The sequence below is a fragment of the Cucumis melo genome, chromosome 1 (assembly GCF_025177605.1).
Source record: "Cucumis melo cultivar AY chromosome 1, USDA_Cmelo_AY_1.0, whole genome shotgun sequence".
NCBI classification, from domain to species: Eukaryota; Viridiplantae; Streptophyta; class Magnoliopsida; order Cucurbitales; family Cucurbitaceae; genus Cucumis; species Cucumis melo.
The window spans coordinates 32180159-32186423 of NC_066857.1; positions in this window are offsets into that span (position 1 = coordinate 32180159).

Sequence of the window (6265 nt, forward strand, 5' to 3'; positions counted from 1 at the left end):
ATGAAATTGACATGTCTGTGAAGATGCAAACTACTTACACCTGGACAGAAAGACCCTATTCAGCTTCACTCTTCCCTAGGATTGGCTTTGGGCCTTTCTTGCACAGCCCATGGAGCGGTGAAAGGTGAAGAAGGCCCCCTTCCGAGGGGGCCCGAGCCATCAGTGAGATACCACTCTTCTAGAGCTTGAATTCTAACCTTGTGTCAGGACCTACAAGCCAAGCGACAGTCTCAGGTAGACAATTTCCATGGGGCGTAGGCCTCCCCAAAAGGTAATGGAGGCGTACAAAGGTTTCCTCAGGCCAGATGGAGATTGGCCCTCGAGTGTAAAGGCAGAAGGAAGCTTAACTACAAGACCCACCCAACAGAGATGAAAGTTGGCCTTAGTGATCCGATGGTGCCGAGTGGAAGGGTCATCGCTCAACGGATAAAAGTGACTCTAGGAATAAGAGGCTGATCTTCCCCCAAGAGCTCACATGGGAAGGTTTGGCACCTCGACGTCGGCACTTCGCCACTAGGGGCTGTAGTATGTTCCAAGGGTTGGGCTGTTCGCCCATGAAAGCGGTATATGAGCTGGGTTCAAAACGTCGTGAGACAGTTCGATCCATATCCGGTGTGGGCCTTAGAGCATTGAGAGGACCTTTCCATAGTATGAGAAGATCGGGAAGAACGCACCTCTAGTGTACCAGTTATCATGCCCACAGTAAAGGTTGGGTAGCCAAGTGCGAAGCGGATAACTGCTGAAAGCATCTAAGTAGTAAGCCCACCCCAAGAGGAGTGCTCTCCTATTCCAACTCCCCAGAGCTTCCGGTAGCATAGCCAAGACAGCAATGGGTTCTCTGCCCCTACGGAGATGGAGCGACAAAAGTTTTGAGAATGAAAGAGAAGGTCATAGTGAGATGAGCTGTTTATCATCACAATAGGTGTCAAGTGGAAGTGCAATGATGTATGCAGTTGAGGCATCCTAACAGACCGGTAGACTTGAACCTTGTTCCTACATGACCCGATCAATTCGATTAGGCACTCGCCATCTATTTTCATTGTTCAACTCTTTGACAACACGAAAAAACCATTGTTCAACTCTTTGACAACATGAAAAAACCAAAAAAAAAAAAAAAAAACTATGCCCTTCCTCTCTATCTATCCAAGGGATGGAAGGGTAGAGGCCTTTGGTGTCCCCTCCAGTCAAGAATTGGGGCCTCACAATAACTAGCCAATATGCTTTTCTCTCATGCCTTTCTTCGTTTATGGTTCGATATTCTGGTGTCCTAGGTGTAGAGGAACCACATTAATCCATCCCAAACTTGGTGGTGAAACTCTACTGCGGTGACGATACTGTATGGGAGGTCCTACGGAAAAATAGCTCGACGCCAGTCTTTGAGCCTTTGTTCTGAAATTTTCTTTTCACCCTTTATGAACTTCGTTGCGCTCCTTTGAATTTCAGGATAAGGACTTGGCTTTCATTCCACAAATTCTTTGCGCATCTCCTTATCGTTTTGAGTCACCCTTGTTCATTGAGGCTCCTTTGAATTGGAAGAATAAGGAATTTCCCTTTAAAATCCTAACCTTTGTATCCTTTCATTTTGAGTCGCCCTTGTTCATTGAGGCTCCTTTGAATTTGAGGATAAGGACTTCACTTTCAACTCCTAACGAAGCCTCTCATTTCTAACCTCAGTTGAGTTCAACTCAAATTTTTTGACCTTATTGTTTTGAGTGGAGTTATTTCATAATGCACTCCTTCTAAGAACTTTTTCAGTCGCCCTTCTTCATTGACTCCTTCTTGTTAGTCGACTTTCTTCAAACTGGGAGTCGAGTTCTTCCCTACTCCGCCTCTGGACTTGTTTTAGTTGAAATGGAAATTTAATTTATGGAATTTCATGAGTCCTTCGGACTACTCGTCCTCCGTAGTTTCATCTGGCTCCGTTTTCTTCTTCAAGGGAAAGAGATCATGAAGTTCAAATTTAGAGATCAAGATTCTCTCTTTCTTCTTTTCTTGTTCAATGATCTTTCTCTTAAGCCCACATAGGGGTCAAGCTTCTTCTCTCTACTTCCTTTCCTTGCTTCTATCCTTGGAAATCGCTCCTCTCTTTGATTCTCTCCTTTCGCAATTTCTTTGTTCATAGCTACGGGGTTCGGACGACGCTCAAAGAATTATCGAAGCGACTGAAAGTTTTCCTTTTATCATCTAGAGCTTTATTTTAAGACCCCTCACAAATTCTTTGCGCCTTGTTTTCTCCTTTTAGTCGAGCCCTCAGTCCTCTTCAATCTATCATATTCATCTTCTATTTTTAGCTTTCCACTAATTATAGTAGACGAAGGACTCTTAAATTTTTTGAGCCTTTTTTGTTTGTTTTTCTGGTTGAATTTCTTCTTCAGTCTTGTCTTGTTAGTGGTGTCTCGTTAGTTATGATACGAAATATACTATATTAGTTATAATCTTGTCTCTGAATTGATGAAATTAGTTGTCGGCTTTCAAGAAGACGTTTCTTAGATTGAGCAGTGCCTATCGACCTTTATCTTATTGAAGGGGTATATAGCCTCAATCCCAATTCTCCTGTCCCTTGCGAATGACCCATTCCAATACAAGAGCAGCAAAAGGAAGAATTAAAGAGTTAGAAAGTCAAGAAGGAAGCAGTATCGAGCTAGAAAGCAGGAAAGCTGAAAAGAAAATCTGCTTCCTAAATACGGAAACTCTCATTGTCGGCCATTACATCCTTCGGCCCCTTTAGGAAGAAAAAACTTTAGAAAGAAGAAAGGGGAATGCGATTCCCTTTAAGAAGGGAAGTTCGACCCCTAAATCAAGAATAAAGGCAAAGCCGATACCGAGTCAGTATTAGGACCAGAAAGGGAGATGAAAGGCCAGTCACTTTGAACAGGGCTCCTAAGCCGGCAATTACGTCCTTCAGAAAAGAAGGAGGTCTGGATTACAAGTCTGAACCCCTTATATAAAGGCTCCATAAAGAAATCGGGATTATTAGGATTTCATTCTCGTAAGTAATAAGCAGTGAAGATCTTACTACCCTTTTCGAGCTAGACCTCAATCGAACTAAACCTTACTCATTCTAATTACCGCGGGCGGTATCGATGAACAGTGGCAAGTCTATGAATTCTGGGTTCCGACGAAGAGGCACGCATCAAGGAGAAGAGGAATATCCTTGCACGGCGACGCACAACCTTTAGGCTTTGTCTCGGATAAGTAGGTAGATGAGCTAGCCATTCGCGTTCTGGGCCCGAGCAATAGCTCTGTTGGGGATGCTCCAAATCGTCTTCTCATTTATTTCATTATATATAGTAGAGAGAATTTGACTACCCGCGTCTGGAGCCATAAGTCCGTCAGTCAAAGTTCTTTTAATAAGGTTCAATCAAAGCAAGAAAAGAGTGCGACTTTGATGCCTACTACCTGATTATTTGATGATATGTCCCAAAAAGACTGATTTGACCTATATACAACTTTTCCTCTCCCAAACCTTTCTCCCAAAACTATGAAGGTATTAACAACCTGCAAAAATCTTAGTTACCTAAAATAATCTGAGGTAGCAAAGAGCTTAAAAATAGAGGAAGCTAACCATGCAGTCCAGTCAACTATGGAGATTGATTCTTATCTCTTTGTCTCAATCTGGAAGTCTAATGGATAGTCCTCTCAATATTCTTTGAGCCTTTGATCATTCTTTTTAAATCTTCTTTGAACCGCTCTGCTCCTCTTGAGTCGTTTCCTCCCCTTTTAGAAGGAGGACTATGAATAGCTATTACATTTAGAAAGGGTCCAGATGCTTCTTTATCATTACGGGATAGCTCTGACTTTGAAAAGACAAAGGAGGACTATTCAACCTATTACTTTGAGAAGTGAGACTGAGGAAACTCTTCCTGTTTACCAGTATCATTATCTCGCAAGAAAGGCATCAGGATGGAGAGTGACATCATCATATTGTTGTGCTTAATGAAAGTGCTTCAAAGAATTCGACGACTAACCTTATATGAGAAGCCTTTCCGGAAAAATCAAGCTCCAAATGAGTTGAGCTACGTCACCTTCCAAACAGGCTGGGGGACTCTTTGTGGATATGTGTCCAAAAAAGAACAAAAATCTCTATGTCTGGGGCAAGTTCCCGCTAAGTGAGATTTTGGCAGAGGCTAAAACTGTCAAAAGCCACAGAAAGACAAAGACTGCTCCGGGGGAATTCTCGAAAAAAAAAGGGCAGAACGCATATTCAAAAAATGAAAGGAATATGACAACTTTCTCGATTTTAGGGAGGACTCCATAGAAGGAGTCTGAAATCGGACTATTTAGTCCTTCGAATACGAATTCATACTCTTGACCACTAAAACAAAAAAAAATCGAACTATAAACTAGAATAGTGCGACGAATCTTTGGGAGGACTCCCAGAGCATCAAGATGCGGGAGATATCCCCTATGGAGATTCTCGTAGACTATCTAGAAAGGAAAGGCCGGCCCCAAGAATACACTGACGAATTCTTGCAAGACAAGCATCTTCTGCGGGATTGGACAGCAACCAACCTTCTCTTCGAGCGGCCAATAAAGACAAGGATGCTCTTTGTCTACTGAAGATCAAATACGCAGAAAACCCTCCTTATCAGTCTTCTGAAAAAGATTGGCTTAAGGATCTACTCCGTCAGAAAAAGAAGGCAAAAATAAGGGTCCATCCTCTTGACTCAGAAATCCATATTCAAATCGGGTTAGTGGAATGAATGAGTCCTTTGGACGGGTCTTTGACAAGTTCATCGAAGAAAATGAATATGATGAACGCAAGTAGCCCTCCTCCGCGAGGGACCTTCTCCCTCTTCTTGATGGGCAGCAGTGCAGGCTAGATGCCAAATATGAAAAGACTTTGATCAAAACGGCTAAAAGTTTTAGAAAACTCTCACCCAAAAGCTTTAGAAAGAAAGAAAGGGGTATAAGAATTATACCTTTAGCATTCGACTCCCCCCATTGTGAAGACCCACAAGAGGATAGAATAGCCTCAACCATGTATGGTTGCAAGTGTCGAAGGGCAACCTATTTTTCGTGGAGATAGGGCCTAGGCCCAATCCAAAACGAAACTATAACTCCCTCGAAGTTATAGAAAAACATCTTTTTAGGAACAAGAAATGGAAATCCGTCCTTTTCATTGAGGTAACCGAAGAGTGTGACCTCTATTTATTACATAACGACGAAAATCCAAGAATAGATATACAGAGAATTCCTGCCTCCCGATTGAGGAAAATGGACATGAATGTGTTATAGTTTGTATATATTCCCCTTGTAGAAAGGACTCCGCTACATTCTAATGGAATTGCTTTCTTCGACGATCCAAGACAAATGGGACGAGGGAGACGTCGGGGCCCTTTGGCCTCTCTTTCTAAAGAGAAAAAACTGCTACCAAAATCAGACTTTTTGACATGTATGGGTGGATTGTCACGAGGAGAAAGAAAACGAGGTGTGGGGCCCATGTCCAACGTAAAAGCCGAAGGAATCCTATGAAACGTTGAGCATCCAAATAGAAGGAGAGATTTTGATCGACTGTCCGAAAGAGCACGGTGACCCGGTGGCGAATGATAAGACGATTCCCCGTACCGCACGGGGAAGGGCAATATAGGCGAGCAAACTTTTTCTCGGGAATGGCATTAGTAGAGGCTTTCTCGATTCTATTATCCGGGCAGAAGTTCTTTTGAGTAGACCTTGTTTCAGACCTTTGGAAAGTCCAGTGGAAAAAGTCAAAAAATTGAAAAGACTCCTTCTTTCTTGTTTGACTGGGGCGGATTGGAATTTTTTAAAGAAAAGGGGATTTCCCGGGATTGTGAGAGATGTCTTTAGTAAGTGAAGAAATCCGCTTATTCTTAGCGTTGGGAAAGATCTTCATTGGAAGCTGCTCGAACTAAGCAAAGAAAGAGTGACACAAATATGAGAATCTCGGTGCTTTCTTTTCATCTTTTTCAGTTCAAAGGTGGGACATCTGTACTCTTTCTTATCTATGTATTTTTTAATTTCATTCATTCACCTTTGGCGAGGCTCAAAGTAATAGGTTGAATAGTCCAGAGGACGTCCGAACGAGTATATAGCGTATGAGGAGTCTGATTCCACTAAAATCAATGACATCCATAAATAAATAGGGGAAAATCTCAATTCAAACTAGGCCTACATTTCATTAATTGCTTAGCACATTCATTCTGAGATCCAAAAGAGAAAGACAAGAACAAGAAAGATAGAAAAAGCTAGAACTACCGAGAAATTGAGTGATTGTATTTTGAGTCGAGTTATTTCATAATATAAG